This window comes from Rattus norvegicus, chromosome 4 (genome assembly GCF_021556685.1).
Source record: "Rattus norvegicus strain SHRSP/BbbUtx chromosome 4, alternate assembly SHRSP_T2T, whole genome shotgun sequence".
NCBI lineage: Eukaryota > Metazoa > Chordata > Mammalia > Rodentia > Muridae > Rattus > Rattus norvegicus.
The window spans coordinates 3093726-3110643 of NC_141537.1; positions in this window are offsets into that span (position 1 = coordinate 3093726).

Consider the following 16918-nt stretch of genomic DNA (forward strand, 5'->3'; position numbering starts at 1 on the left):
TCAGTGTCATTCTTTACATTTCTTGAGATTCTCATTTAAGCTTGAATTTCTCATTTAATTAGGTAAGACTAGATGGCCACTGTGTACGAAGAAGCTTATCCCTGCTTCCTTATGACTGAGATTAGGTGTGTTTTGTTTTTGTTTTTGATTTTTTTTTGGGGGGGGGGAAGCAGAGGTTGTTAATTTGTTTTGAATTAGAAATCTAAGTATTTATCTTCATGATTGAATGCAAATTTGTACCTTCTTAACTAATCCATCTTTCCCACCATGGGATTCTTAATTGTAGCATCTTAACACAAGTACATCCTACCTCAACTGCAGCCATAACCCTGTTTTTTTGGGACAGATGTCCTTGACTTTCTGGCTGATGTTTTTGGCTCCAGAAGCTCCTTTACCTAGCCTTCTCTGGAATTAGGCTCTCTTTTTCTCTCCCTGGATGCACGAATATCTCTGTTGTTAGTATTTTCCTGATCTATATTTCCAAGGTGGAAATCAAGATGTATTGTCTACTTGTGCCCATCTCCTCCAGCTGAAGGATAATATTCATTCCTCCATGAAAGTCAGTAGGTAAGAGACACAGTAAATCTTTTTCAAATTGTAAAAATCCATTTTGTGTTCATGGATATGAAGAAGAAACCTCTTGTGCTGAGAATGAGGTATTTATTATAAGAAAGTCATTCATATTTCCCAAAAACTTTTTGTGTTGAGAGTTTGAGGTTTCAGTGTGTAGCTGGCATGAAACCTTGAGAGCCTGATGTGTTAATTCTATGACACGAATGTTTCCTACTCTTCATGAAAGGCAAAAATTGTTATCATCAATGAGGATTTTCAAAAACTAGTTTTAAAAAAAATCTCCTTTCTATACATTTGGATATGGATGTATTTGCAAGACTGTCTATTAAAGGAGAACCCCAGTGTGAAAGTCTGTGTAACTTCTCTGACCAGCCATCTCTCTTCCATTATATTGGCACTCAAGAAAACACGAGTCTTGAAGTTTGACTTTGAGTGGTTCTTTCTACCTCGGTTAAGGGAAATATCACTTATAATATGATAGGGATGTTAGTTTTTAATGATACACAATAAATCCTTCACATTCATGCACTATTGCTGAACCATACATTGTAATCTTTAGCTCAGTGAAGTGTTCATAAGGTGAGGAAACCTAAGGCTGTGTTTATTAGTGGCAATTAGTATAGACCTCAGTTTAACCTGCTTTCACCTTCAGTGTCCCAGCACTTTCCATTGATGTCAGTTCAATATAAAGTTTTATGGAAAAGTGAACAAGGATTTAATAATAGTCCACGGACATGGAGAAAATACTCATCTATGTTCCAATATGTCCAACATAATGCCATATATTCAACATGCCTCATTGTGCTGTGTGCCTGTTTTCAAAATTGCATGTTCCCTTACCTGGCTTCACGGAGCTTTGTTAACATTAAGGTAGAGGCAAAGACAGGGATGATACTTCACAGTTAGTCTCACAAGGACAAATATCTGCATATTCACATTGAGTGAGAACTATTTCCAATCTGTCCTCCAGAATTCTACTGCTGAATTCTTATTTTAAATTACTCCACACTGTCTTTCTGTTTTGTGGTCCTAACTCCCCTCCTTTGAGCCTTATCCTTCTCTTTTCTTATTCATGGAGATCCCTGAAAGGATGGTACAAATGGTATTCTACATCATTATAGGTGGAACTTTGGTTTCACACAATAATGGCCATTGTGACTAATCCTTCTTTCAGAGATCCTACTCCTATCTGGATCGGAACTGGAAGCTCCTGTGTTGTTTAATGGAACATCCTCAGAATCTGGACACTTTTCTCCATAGAGCAATATCCACTATGATGCATCAAACTAAATAGGTTTATTTCAGAATACACCTCTTGCTTGTTATGATTCAATTTATCCTCTGGCTTCTGGCTTGAGATTCTGCAGCTCAGAGACATTTGATCTTCTCAAAGATCACTAAAATGGTACATACTACAGTACCTCGGGCCAAATTAGAGGACATCATAGATTCCTGCACTCTCTAACATCTTTTCTTACCTGTAGAATCTGCTTTCGGAGCTTATAGATCTATGTGACTCCTCAAACTGAGAGACCAAGTCTTTTGGGAACAGACTCCATCTTAGAGAACCTGACCTATGTTTGACCCAAAGCCAGTATCTAGCTTTCCAAGTTACCACCCCCAAGACAAAGAAACAAACAAACAAACACAAAACAGTGCCTAACTCCATTTCCTAGGCTAACCCAAGGAAGACCTGCATTTTCATGTTAATATCTTTAACAAACCTGTATCCAGCGCCAGTTTTCATGTTATTTTCCCCAACAAATTTGCACCATCAGGTACAAGTCTACCCCTGGATAACAACCATCAATAAGAAATAAAGTTTAAGTTTTGGCTCCCAACATCAGCTAGTTATGCTTAAGGCCACAAAGCATTGGACATAGATGGTAGACAGGCAAGAAACACCCCTTGCTAGCTGTTATTTATAAAAGTGTGCAATCTTCCTTGCTGCTCTCTATAAAACCTTGTCCCAATGAGTGTATAGGGATCTTCTTCACTAAAAACCATCCTGCAGCTCAGCAGTGTATTGAGCCTGAGCTATCCCCAATAAACAAATTGGATTGCATCAGATTTGTTCCTGACAGGTCTTTTAGGGTTCACAAGCTGTTTCTTGGTACTATAAAATGTCCTTGGTGTTTTCCAACCCTTTTCTGGTGTTCCTCCTTCAGTAATCTCACTCTACATTGTAGAGCTGGTGCCCAACTGTTTTCACAAACCCAGCTCCTGGTCTTTTCCAGACTATCACAGATCTGATTCTGTTTTCGTTACTCTCACACTGCTTTGTAGTGGATAGATTATTAGTGGTGCCACTTTCTGCCTCACTACTATGTACAAGAGTTTCAATCTTAGCTTCTATAGGCACCTCCTATTGCATATATCCAAGGATCCCCCTTGCAAGGTGGGCTGAGTGGTTGCCACTTGATAGTGGATACCTGCCTACCACTGACATGCTGAATTGTGTATTTTCCTTCAGAATCTAGGTAAAGTGTACAGATGCTTGGCTGACTGCTTGCCATTGACTTGTAGTTGTCCAAGAACTTGTCTGTTACTAGCTCCCAGTTTACTCTGCTCTTACTAGGATATTTGAATCTTTTAATATTGATTGTGGATTTTCAGCATGTGTGGGAATGAATTTCTGTGAAAGGTATTTAATTTTTCTTATGTATATAGATTTGTGTTGTTTTGTGGTGTGTGTGTGTGTGTGTGTGTGTGTGTGTGTATTGCATGAATGTGAAGGTATGTCTTCCATGTGCGATGGCAAATATATTCATGCTCATTCATTCATTGTAACTTATTCATGGAGGCAAGGTCTTAAAATGAAACTCAGAGCTGCTGGAAAACCAATACATCAAGAAAGCCAGTTTGTTCCTGGGGTACAATGCTGTCTGAATAACAGGTAGGTTGCCATGCCCATTCAGTCTTTCTCTTGGTACAGGAATTTTGATATCCAATCTACAAACTTGTGCCGCATGTACCATATTCACTAGTCCATAAATCAGCTCATGAAAGAGGATTTTCTGGCGAGGGGAAGCCCTAGAGGGGATGCTACCTTGTGAGGGTAGACAAGGTGAAGGATAGCTAGGGTGATTAAGGCTTTATATTTTGGGTCCATGGTAACTGTGGCATCTAAATGGAAACATACCCTTCATAGGGGATGCTCATTTGGACCTTGGTGTTGAGAGCACAGAGTGAGCAAATGTTCTGAAGACAGAGTGATAATGTGCCTGTGACCTTAAAATTTACTCAATGATCCAGAAACTTCAACAGTAAAGCCATTAATCACAATGCTGTCAGGTAAAACAGAAAGAACGTCTTAGGATTCTCTTGGAACAAACTGCACACAATGCCTGTTTCAAATCCAAACGTCCTGGACTTCAATGGGTAATGCAATTTTTGTTCGCTCTCAGTGATACAACAAGGTGTCAGGGAGAGATCTGACCTGCTGAGATGAAATTGAGTAATTTCTTCTGGGTTTGTAGCCTGGTCTTCCTTGCATGCTCGCAACACTTGTGTCACAGTTGAACCTTTGTCAGAGATTCAAAGGTAAGACAGTAAAATAATGTTAGAATAGGACAGCAGAGTCGGGAACTTAGCCTTACATTGAATGGCAGCCTTGGTAGTGTAATAATGACTCCTTACTCATTCCTTCCTTTAATTTCTCCCTTCTTTGCTTCTGTCCTTTTTTCCTACTTTCCTTTCTTTATTCTGACTATGTTCTGTGTTTCATGTACATTCTTTTTTGTATGTCATACTTGCATATGAATATTTATGTACATAAGCATGTGGAATTTCAAAACTGATACCAGTCACTTTAATTGATTACTCTGTACATAATTTTCTGAAGTGGGCTCGCTGAACCCATAGTTCATTAATTTTTTCCTATCTTTATTAACTTGAGTATTTTTTTTCCTGTTAGCTTTTATTTTCACATGCCTATACTGTTGCTTTTTTTTTTTTTTTTTTTTTTACTAACTTGAGTATTTCTTGTTTACATTTCGAATGTTATTCCCTTTCCCGGTTTCCAGGCAAACATTCCCCTAATCCCTCCCCCTCCCATTCTTTATGGGTGTTCTCCTCCCCATCCTCCCCCTATTGCTGGCCTCCCCCCAACAATCACACTCACTGGAGTTTCAGTCTTAGCAGGACCAAGGGTTTCCCCTTCCACTGGTGATCTTACTAGGATATTCATTGCTACCTATGAGGTCAGAGTCCAGAGTCAGTCCATGTATAGACTTTAGGTAATGGCTTAGTCCCTGGAAGCTCTGGTTGCTTGGCATTGTTGTTCATATGGGGTCTCGAGCTCCTTCAAGCTCTTCTAGTTCTTTCTCGGATTCCTTCAAAGGGGGTCCCGTTTCAGTTCAGTGGTTTGCTGCAGGCATTCGCCTCTGGATTTGCTGTATTCTGGCTGTGTCTCTCAGGAGAGATCTACATCCGTCTCCTGTCAGCCTGCACTTCTTTGCTTCATCCATCTTGTCTAATTGGATGGCTGTATATGTATGGGTCACATATGTGGGGCAGGCTCTGAATGGGTTTTCCTTCTGTGTCTGTTTTAATCTTTGCCTCTCTATTCCCTGCCAAGTGTATTCTTGTTCCCCTTTTAAAGAAGGAGTGAAGCATTCACATTTTGATCATCCTTCTTGAGTTTCATGTGTTCTATGCATCTAGGGTAATTAAATCATTTGGGCTAATAGCCACTTATCAATGAGTGCATACCATGTGTGTTTTTCTGTGATTGGGTTACCTCACTCAGGATGATATTTTCCAGTGCCAACCAATTGCCTATGAATTTCATAAAGTCATTGCTTTTGATTGAGTAATATTCCATTGTGTAAATGTACCACATTTTCTGTATCCATTCCTCTGTTGAAGGGCATCTGGGTTCTTTCCAACTTCTGGGTATTATAAATATGGCTGCTATGAACATAGTGGAGCACTTGTCTTTTTTTTATATGTTGCGGAATCTTTTGGGTATATGCCCAAGAGAGGTATAGCTGAATCCTCAGGCAGTTCAATGTCCAATTCTCTGAGGAACCTCCAGACTGATTTCCAGAATGGTTTTACCAGTCTGCAATCCCACCAACAATGGAGGAGTGTTCCTCTTTCTCCACATCCTCGCCAGCATCTGCTGTCACCTGAATTTTTGATCTTAGCCATTCTCACTGGTGTGAGGTAAAATCTCAGGGTTGTTTTTATTTCCATTTCCCTTATGACTAAAGATGTTGAACATTTCTTTAGGTGTTTCTCAGCCATTCGGGATTCCTCAGCTGTGAATTCTTTGTTTACCTCTGAACCCCATTTTTAATAGGGTTATTTTTCTGCCTGCAGTCTAACTTCTTGAGTTCTTTGTATATTTTTGATATAAGGCCTCTATCTGTTGTAGGATTGGAAAGATCTTTTCGCAATCTGTTGGTTGCCATTTTGTCCTAACCACAGTGTCCTTTGCCTTACAGAAGCTTTGCAGTTTTATGAGATCCCACTTGTCGATTCTTGATCTTAGAGCATAAGCCATTGGTGTTTTGTTCAGGAAATTTTTTCCAGTGCCCATATGTTCCAGATGCTTCCCTAGTTTTTCTTCTATTAGTTTGAGTGTGTCTGGTTTGATGTGGACGTCCTGATCCACTTGGACTTAAGTTTTGTACAGGGTGATAAGCATGGATCGATCTGCATTCTTCTACATGTTGACCTCCAGTTGAACCAGCACCATTTGCTGAAAATGCTATCTTTTTTCCAATGGATGGTTTTGGCTCCTTTGTCAAAAATCAAGTGACCATAGGTGTGTGGGTTCATTTCTGGGTCTTCAATTCTGTTCCATGGGTCTATCTGTCTGTCTCTGTACCAATACCAGGCAGTTTTTATCACTATTGCTCTGTAATACTGCTTGAGTTCAGGGATAGTGATACCCGATGAAGTCCTTTTATTGTTGAGGATATTTTTAGCTATCCTGGGTTTTTTGTTATTCCAGATGAATTTTGCAAATTGTTCTGTCTAACTCTTTGAAGAATTGGATTGGTGTTTTGATGGGGATTGCATTGAATCTGTAGATCGCTTTTGGTAAAATGGCCATGTTTACTAAATTAATCCTGCCAATCCATGAGCATGGGAGATCTTTCCATCTTCTGAGGTCTTCTAAAATTTCTGTCTTCAGTGTCTTGAAATTCTTATTGTACAAATCTTTTACTTGCTTGGTTATAGTCACACCGAGGTACTTTATATTATTTGGGTCTATTATGAAGGGTGTCTTTTCCTTAATTTCTTTCTCGGCTTCTTTCTCTTTTGTGTAGAGGAAGGCTACTGATTTATTTGAGTTAATTTTATCACCAGCCACTTTGCTGAAGTTGTTTATCAGCTTTAGTAGTTCTCTGGCGGATCTTTTGGCATCTCTTAAATATACTATCATATCATCTGCAAATAGTGATATTTTGACTTCTTCTTTTCCGATCTGTATCCCCTTGACCTCCTTTTGTTGTCTGATTGCTCTGTCTAGAACTTCAAGAACTATATTGAATAAGTAGGGAGAGAGTGGGCAGCCTTGTCTAGTCCCTGATTTTAGTGGGATTGCTTCAAGTTTCTCTCCATTTAGTTTAATGTTAGCAACTGGTTTGCTGTATATGGCTTTTACTATGTTTAGGTATGGGCCTTGAATTCCTATTCTTTCCAGGACTTTTATCATGAAAGGGTGTTGAATTTTGTCCAATGCTTTCTCAGCATCTAATGAGATGATCGTGTGGTTTTGTTCTTTCAGTTTCTTTATGTAATGGATCAGGTTGATGGTTTTCCGTATATTAAACCATTCCTGCATGCCTGGGATGAAGCCTACTTGATCATGGTGGATGATTGTTTTGATGTGCTCTTGGATTCGGTTTGCCATAATTTTATTGCATCTATATTTTTGCATCTATAATCATAAGGGAAATTGGTCTGAAGTTCTCTTTCTTTGTTGGGTCTTTGTGTGGTTTACGTATAAGAGTAATTGTGGCTTCATAGAAGGAATTTGGTAGTGCTCCATCTGTTTCAATTTTGTGGAATAGTTTGGATAATATTGGTATGAGGTCTTCAATGAAGGTCTGATAGAATTCTGCACTAATCCCGTCTGGACCTGGGCTCTTTTTGGTTGGGAGACCTTTAATGACTGCTTCTATTTCCTTAGGAGATATGGGGTTGTTTACCTGGTTTATCTGTTCTTGATTTAACTTCGGTACCTGGTATCTGTCTAGGAAATTGTCCATTTCCTACAGATTTTCAAGTTTTGTTGAATATAGGCTTTTATATTAAGATCTGATGATTTTTTGAATTTCCTCTGAATCTGTAGTTATGTCTCCCTTTTCATTTCTGATTTTGTTAATTTGGACACACTCTCTGTGTCCACTCATTACTCTGGCTAAGGGTTTATCTATCTTGTTGACTTTCTCAAAAACCATTAATGTACCTAAGCTAAACCTCTTTCCTTGAGACCCATGGTACAAGGACCTTTAGACTGCCACTATAAAGGCGACCTGCTATACCCACTCGGCTTATTTATTTATTTTGTGTAATCTGCTCTATAGACTTCCATCCTAAATCTTTGAGGTAAGCACATGACTCTTTGAAGCCATCTCCTGTGCAACACCTCCTGGATTTGTAAATAATATACTGAATTGATTTCTAAATGGCACCTTCCATGTGGCCCAAATGGGTCCCAAAACAAAATTATGGGCTTACTTAAAGGATTATGAAAGAAAACATAAAAAAAAGAAAACAAAAATGAACAACAATAAATAGTCTATTTAATGTTTCACAAAGTGATGCCAATAATTTGTTAAGATAACCAAAGGCAGATGTCTTATTTTTTCACCCTCTCCCTCAATTAAATCCCCACAGATTGCAGGATTTCGTTTTGAATTTACAGTATGATAATTTGTTAAAAGATTTCTTAAATAGTATTTTTGTAAATTGTCATACTCAATTTTGGCAAATATATATATTTGTGCTGTTATAGTAGAAGTATGCCCCAAAGACCTCACCATATATTTAAAATACCAGAAGATCCGTCTCATACACCCCACCTTCCAGCAGTCATAGTATTGGAGACAAGGGTCATTTTGAGATTTGTTTAATGCGACCACGCTTCTTCTATATTCATTTCATACATGCACATAATGGATATTGACTGCTTTCCCACCCTCTGAATCCCCATCTGGCTAATGTTGAGCACCCTCCCTATAAGTCCTTTTCCTTCATCCATGTGTTATGGTATTTCTTGTTTTGTGACCCAAAGAGACTAGGAGGTACTCTATGTTACCTGGGTTTGGAACTATTTACTGGGGCCTGTTGATGTCACCAGGGTATACCTAAGAAAAATGAAAACTGTCTTTCTTCTAGAATTCATGCAGTAGCCCCAGTGCAAAAGGGATAAGTAGAGATTCATGTCACCTTGTTTTTGTAGCTTAGAAAATGAAAGAGATTTTCTTGGCATATTTATTTATTAATTTATTTATGTATTTATTTATTTATTCTGTGTCTGTGTCTGTCTGTGTGTGTGTTTAAGTGTGTGTGTGTGTGTGATACATGTGGAGGTGGCAAGAGAATAATGGGGAGTTAGTTTGTTTTTCCCACACTTTAGGTCCTAGGGATTGAAAACTGGTTCCCAGATTTGGAGTTAGGCATCTTTACCAAATAAGCATTTCAGCAGCTCTTAAAAAGAACAATTTTATACTATTGTGTGTAGACTCATTGAAGAAATGTCCACAACTTCCATGGTTTCAGGTGATTTTAGAGATACATTGACTAGGAAAGACTTCGGAAAACCTTCGTACCCATCCACATAACCATGCATACCTGTATACAACAATGTATATTCATAGAAAATTATGTAAATAAATAAATATATAAAATTTTGAAACAAAACAAAACCAAGAAAATCTCTATCCTCATATAAGAGAGGGTCACTATTCCTTAATATCTCTCAAAATCAATGGTCTCAACTCCCCAATAAAAAGACATAGATCAACAAACTGGATACACAATGAGGACCCTGCATTCTTCTGCCTTCAGGAAACACACCTCAGAGACAAAGACAGATAGTACCTCAGAGTGAAAGCCTAGAAAACAACTTTCCAAGCCTATAGTCGGAAGAAGCAAGCTGGAGCAGCCATTCTAATATCAAATAACATCAAGTAAAAGTCATCAAAAAAGATGTCATATTCATCAATGGAAAAATCCACCAAGATGAACTCAGAATCCTAAATATCTATGCCCCCAATAGAAGGGCACTTACATATGTAAAAGAAAACTTACTAAAGCTCAAAACAAACATTGATCCTCACACAATCACAGGAGGAGATTTCAACACCCCACTCTCATCAATGGACAGGTCATGGAAACAGAAATTAAACAGAGATGTAGACAGACTAAGAGAAGTCATGAACCAAATGGACTTAACAGATATTAATAGAACATTCTATCCTAAAGCAAAAGGATAAACATTCTTCTCAGCTCCTCATGGTACTTTCTTCAAAATTGACCATATAATTGGTCAAAAAACGGGCCTCAACAGGTACAGAAAGATAGAAATAATCCCATGCGTGTTATCAGACCACCACGACCTAAAGCTGTTCTACAATAACAATAATGGAAGAACGCCCACATATATGTGGAAGTTGAACAATGCTCTACTCAACGATAAACCTGGTCAAGGAAGAAGTAAAGAAAGAAATTAAACACTTCTTAGAATTTAATGAAAATGAAGGTACAACATACCTAAACTTATGGGACAAAATGAAAGCTGTGCTAAGAGAAAAAGTCATAGCTCTGAGAGGCTGCAGAAAGAAGGAGGAGAGAGTATATGTCACCAGCTTGACAGCACACATAAAAGCTCTAGAACAAAAAGAAGCAAAGACTCTCAGGAGGAGTAGAAGGCAGGAAACAATCAAACTCAGAGCTGAAATCAACCAAGTAGAAACAAAAAGGACCATAGAAAGAATCAACAGAACCAAAAGTTGGTTCTTTGAGAAAATCAACAAGATAGATAAACCCTTAGCCAGACTAACGAGAAAGCACGGAGAGTGTGTCCAAATAAACAAAATCAGAAATGAAAAGGGAGACATGAACTTCAAGCAGTTAGATATGTCTAACTACAGAACCAGAGGAAATTCAAAAAATCATCATATCTTACTACAAAAGCCTGCATTCAACAAAACTTGAAAATCTGCAGGTAATAGACAATTTCCTAGACAGATTCCAGTTACCGAACTTAAATCAGGAACAGATAAACCATTTAAACAACCCCATAACTACTAAGTAAATAGAAGCAGTCCTTAACGGTCTCCCAACCAAAAGGAGCCCAGGTCCACACGGGTTTAGTGCACAGTTCTATCAGACATTCATAGAAGTCCTCACACCAATACTATCATAATTAATACAGAAAATTGAAACAGATGGAGCATTACCGAATTCCTTCTATGAAGCCACAATTACTCTTATACCTAAACCACACAAAGACCCAACAAAGAAAGAGAACTTCAGACCAATTTCCCTTATGAATGTCGATGCAAAAATACTCAATACTCAAAAATACTCAGTAAAACTCTGGATTCGGTTGAATCCAAGAGCACATCAAAATAATCATCCAGCATGATCAAGTAGGCTTCATCCCAGGCATGCCGGTATGGTTTAATATACGGAAAACCATCAATGTGATCCATTATATAAACAAACTGAAAGAAGAAAACCACATGATCATTTCACTAGATGCTGAGAAAGCATTTGACAAAATTCAACACCCCTTCATGATAAAAGTCCTGGAGAGAATATGAATTGAAAGCCCATACCTAAACATACCAAAAGCCATATAGAGCAAACCAGTTGTTAAAATTAAAGTAAATGGAGATAAACTTGAAGCAATCCCACTAAAATTAGGGACTAGACAAGGCTGCCCACTCTCTCCCTACTTATTCAATATTGTTCTTGAAATTCTAGCCAGAGCAATCAGACAACAAAAGGAGATCAAGGGGATACAGATTGGTAAAGAAGAAGTCAAAATATCACTATTTGCAGATGATATGATAGTATATTTAAATGATCCCTAAAGTTCCACCAGAGAACTACTAAAGCTGATAAACAACTTCAGCAAAGTGGCTGGAGATAAAATTAACTCAAACAAACAAATAGACTTCCTCTACACAAAAAAGAAACAAGCCGAGAAAGAAATTAGGGAAACGACATCCTTCATAATATCCCCAAATAATATAAACTACCTCGGAGTGATTTTAAACAAGCAAGTAAAAGATCCGTACAATAAGAACTTCAAGATTCTGAAGAAAGAAACTGAAGAAGACCTCAGAAGATGGAAAGATCTCCCATGCTCATGGATGGGCAGGATTAATATAGTAAAAATGTCAATTTTACCAAAATTTATCTACAGATTCAATGCAATCCCCAACAAAATACCAATCCAATTCTTCAAAGAGTTAGACAGAAAAATTTGCAAAATTCATCTGGAACAACAAAAAACCCAGGATAGCTAAAACTATCCTCAACAATAAAAGGGGAGACCTCACCGCCTGGTCAGGTGGGCACTCCTGAGGCTGCAGAGCAGAAGAGACCACCAACACTGCCCACCCCTGCCCACATCCCTGGCCCAAGAGGAAACTGTATAAGGCCTCTGGGTTCCCGTGAGGGAGGGACCAGGAGCGGCAGGACCCCTGCGCCTGAGATACCGCCAGAACCTGAAGGAACAGACCGGATAAACAGTTCTCTGAACCCTAATCCCGTGGGAGGGAGAGCTAAACCTTCAGAGAGGCAGACACGCCTGGGAAACCAGAAGAGACTTCACTCTGCACATATTACTGATTCCAGAGGAAAACACCAAACGCCATCTTGAAACCTGGTGCACTGAAGCTCCTGGAAACGGCGGCGAAGATCTTCCTGGTTGCTGCTGCTGCAGAGAGCTCGAGGGAAGCACCCCGATAGCGAACTTGACCTCAGGACCACAGGTGAGACAAACTTTTCTGCTGCAAGTGACCTGCCTGGTGAACTAAAGACACAGGCCCACAGGAACAGCTGAAGACCTGAAGAGAGGAAAAACTACATGCCCGAAAGCAGAATACTCTGTCCCCATAACTGGCTGAAAGAAAAAAGGAAAACAGGTCTACAGCACTCCTGACACACAGGCTTATAGGACAGTCTAGCCACAGTCAGAAATAGCAGAACACAGTAACACTAGAGATAATCTGATGGCGAGAGGAAAGCACAGGAACCCAAGCAACAGAAACCAAGACTACATGGCATCATCGGAGCCCAATTCTCCCATCAAAACAAACATGGAATATCCAAACAGACCAGAAAAGCAAGATCTAGTTTCATTTGATCATGATGCTGGAGGACTTCAAGAAAGACGTGAAGAACTCCCTTAGAGAACAAGTAGAACCCTACAGAGAGGAATCGCAAAAACGCCTGAAAGAATTCCAGGAAAACATAAATAAACAAGTAGAAGCCCATAGAGAGGAGACCCAAAAATCCGTGAAAGAATTCCAGGAAAACACAATCAAACAGTTGAAGGAATTAAAAATGGAAATAGAAGCAATCAAGAAAGAACACATGGAAAAAACCCTGGATATAGAAAACTAAAAGAAGAGACAAGGAGCTGTAGATACAAGCTTCACCAACAGAATACAAGAGATGGAAGAGAGAATCTCAGGAGCAGAAGATTCCATAGAAATTATTGACTCAACTGTCAAAGAAAATGTAAAGCAGAAAAAGCTACTGGTCCAAAACATACAGGAAATCCAGGAATCAATGAGAAGATCAAACCTAAGGATAATAGGTATAGAAGAGAGTGAAGACTCCCAGCTCAAAGGACCAGTAAATATCTTCAACAAAATCATAGAAGAAAACTTCCCTAACCTAAGAAAAGAGATACCAATAGGCATACAAGAAGCCTACAGAACTCCAAATAGATTGGACCAGAAAAGAAACACCTCCCGTCATATAATAGTCAAAACACCAAACACACAAAGTAAAGAAAGAATATTAAATGCAGTAAGGGAAAAAGTCAAGTAACATATAAAGGCAGACCTATCAGAATCACACCAGAACTTTTCGCCAGAAGCTATGGAGGCCAGAAGATCCTGGACTGATGTCATACAGACCCTAAGAGAACACAAATGCCAGCCAAGGTTACTGTATCCTGCAAAACTCTCAATTAACATATATGGAGAAACCAAGATATTCCATGACAAAACCAAATTTACACATTATCTTTCTACAAATCCAGCACTACAAAGGATAATAAATGGTAAAGCCCAACATAAGGAGACAAGCTACACCCTAGAAGAAGCAAGAAACTAATCGTCTTGGCAACATAACCTCACATCCAAATATGAATATAACAGGAAGCAATATTCACTACTCCTTAATATCTCTCAACATCAATGGCCTCAACTCCCCAATAAAAAGACATAGATTAACAAACTGGATACGCAGCGAGGACCCTGCATTCTGCTGCCTACAGGAAACACACCTCAGAGACAAAGACAGATGCTACCTCAGAGTGAAAGGCTGGAAAACAACTTTCCAAGCAAATGGTTGGAAGAAGCAAGCTGGAGTAGCCATTCTAATATCAAATAAAATCAATTTTCAACTAAAAGTCATCAAAAAAGGAAGGAAGGACACTTCATATTCATCAAAGATAAAATCCACAAAGATGAACTCTCAATCCTAAATATCTATGCCCCAAATACAAGGGCACCTACATACGTAAAAGAAACCTTACTAAAGCTCAAAACACACATTGCACCTCAAACAATAATAGTAGGAGATTTCAACACCCCACTCTCATCAATGGACAGGTCATGGAAACAGAAATTAAACAGAGACATAAACAGACTAAGAGAAGTCATGAGCTAAATGCACTTAACTGATATTTAAAGAACATTCCATCCTAAAGCAAAAGGATATACCTTCTTCTCAGCTCCTCATGGTACTTTCTCCAAAATTGACCATATAATTGGTCAAAAAACGGGCCTCAACAGGTACAGAAATAGAAATAATCCCATGCGTGCTGTCGGAAGACCACGGCCTAAAACTGGTCTTCAATAACAATAAGGGAAGAATGCCCACATATACGTGGAAATTGAACAATGCTCTACTCAATGATAACCTGGTCAATGAAGAAATAAAGAAAGAAATTAAAAACTTTTTAGAATTTAATGAAAATGAAGATACAACATACCCAAACTTATGGGACACAGTGAAAGCTGTGCTAAGAGGAAAACTCATAGTGCTCAGTGCCTGCAGAGGGAAACAGGAAAGAGCATATTTTAGCAGATTGACACCACACCTAAAAGCTCTAGAACAAAAAGAAGCAAATACACCCAGGAGGAGTAGAAGTCAGGAAATATTCAAACTCAGAGCTGAAATCAACCAAGTAGAAACAAAAAGGACCATAGAAAGAATCAATAGAACCAAAGTTGGTTCTTTGAGAAAATCAACAAGATAGATAAACCCTTAGGCAGACTAACGAGAGGACACAGAGAGTGTGTCACAATTAACAAAAGCAGAAATGAAACGGGAGACATAACTAAAGATTCAGAGGAAATTCAAAAAAATCATCAGATCTTAATATAAAAGCCTATATTCAACAAAACTTGAAAATCTGTAGGAAATGGACAATTTCCTAGACAGATACCAGGTACCGAAGTTAAATCAGGAACAGATAAACCAGTTAAACAACCCCATATCTCCTAAGGAAATAGAAGCAGACATTAAAGGTCTCCCAACCAAAAAGAGCCCATGTTCAAATGGGTTTAGTGCAGAATTCTATCAGACCTTCACAGAAGACATCGAGGTAACCCGATCACAGAAAAACACACATAGTATGCACTCATTGATAAGTGGGTATTAGCCCAAGTGCTTGAATTACCCTAGATGCACAGAACACATGAAACTCAAGACGGATGACCAAAATGTGAATGCTTCACTCATTCTTTAAAAGGGGAACAAGAATACCCTTGGCAGGGAAGAGAGAGGCAAAGATTAAAACAGAGGCAGAAGGAACACCCATTCAGATCCTGCCCCTCATGTGGCCCATACATATACAGCCACCCAATTAGACAAGATGGATGAAGCAAAGAAGTGCAGACTGACAGGAGCCAGATGTAGATCTCTCCTGAGAGACACAGCCAGAATACCGCAAATACAGAGGTGAATGCCAGCAGCAAACCACTGAACCGAGAACAGGACCCCTGTTGAAGGAATCAGAGAAAGGACTGGAAGATCTTGAAAGGGCTCGAACCCCATATGAACAACAATGCCAGCCTACCAGAGCTTCCAGGGACTAAGCCACTACCCAAAGACTATACATGGACTGACCCTGGACTCTGACTTCATAGGTAGCAATGAATATCCTAGTAAAAATCACCAGTGGAAGGGGAAGCCCTTGTTCCTGCTAAGACTGAATCCCCAGTGAATATGATTTTTGGGGGGAGGGCGGTAATGGGGGAAGGATGGGGAGGGGAACACCCATAAAGAAGGGGAGAGGGAAGGGTTAGGGGGATGTTGGTCCAGAAACCGGGAAAGGCAATATTATTGGATTTTAAGTGCTCTATGGACACAAGCATTTACATATTTGGTAAGTAGGAGAGAGTTATGGCAATTTGATAATCAACATATATCTAAATCAGGTACATTACATGCCTTGAATACTAGTTTTACCTACTTTGGATGATAGGAGTCCTGGACATCTGAGTGCTAGTTCATTGCTCTATCACTAATGGCTCATGGTCTAAGATCAAAAATTGAGAAATGAGGATCTTAAAAAGCTTCAAAGCTTCTGCAAGGCATAGGACACTGTTGTTAGGACAAAATGGCAACCAGTAGTTTGGGAAAAGATCTTTACCAATCCTATATCTGATAGAGGGCTTATATCGAAAATATGCAAAGAACATACTCAAACTGCCAGGAGACAAATAAGCCTATTAAAAATGGGGTTCAGAGCTTAACAAAGAATTCTCATTTGAGGAATATTGAATTAAAGAGATGTTCAACACCTTGGTCATAAGGGAAATGCTAATCAAAACAACCTTGAGATTTCACCTCACACCAGTGAGAATGGCTAAGATCAAAAACTCAGATAACAGCCGATGCTGGCGAGGATGTGGAGAAAGTGGAACACTCCTCCATTGTTGGTGGGATTGCAGACTGGTACAACCATTCTGGAAATCAGTCTGGAGGTTCCTCAGAAAATTGGACATTGCACAACCTGAGGACCCAGCTATACCTCTCTTGGGCTTATACCCAAATGATGCTCCAACATACAAGAAAGATCCATGCTCCACTATGCTCAGAGCAGCCTTATTTATAATATCAAAAA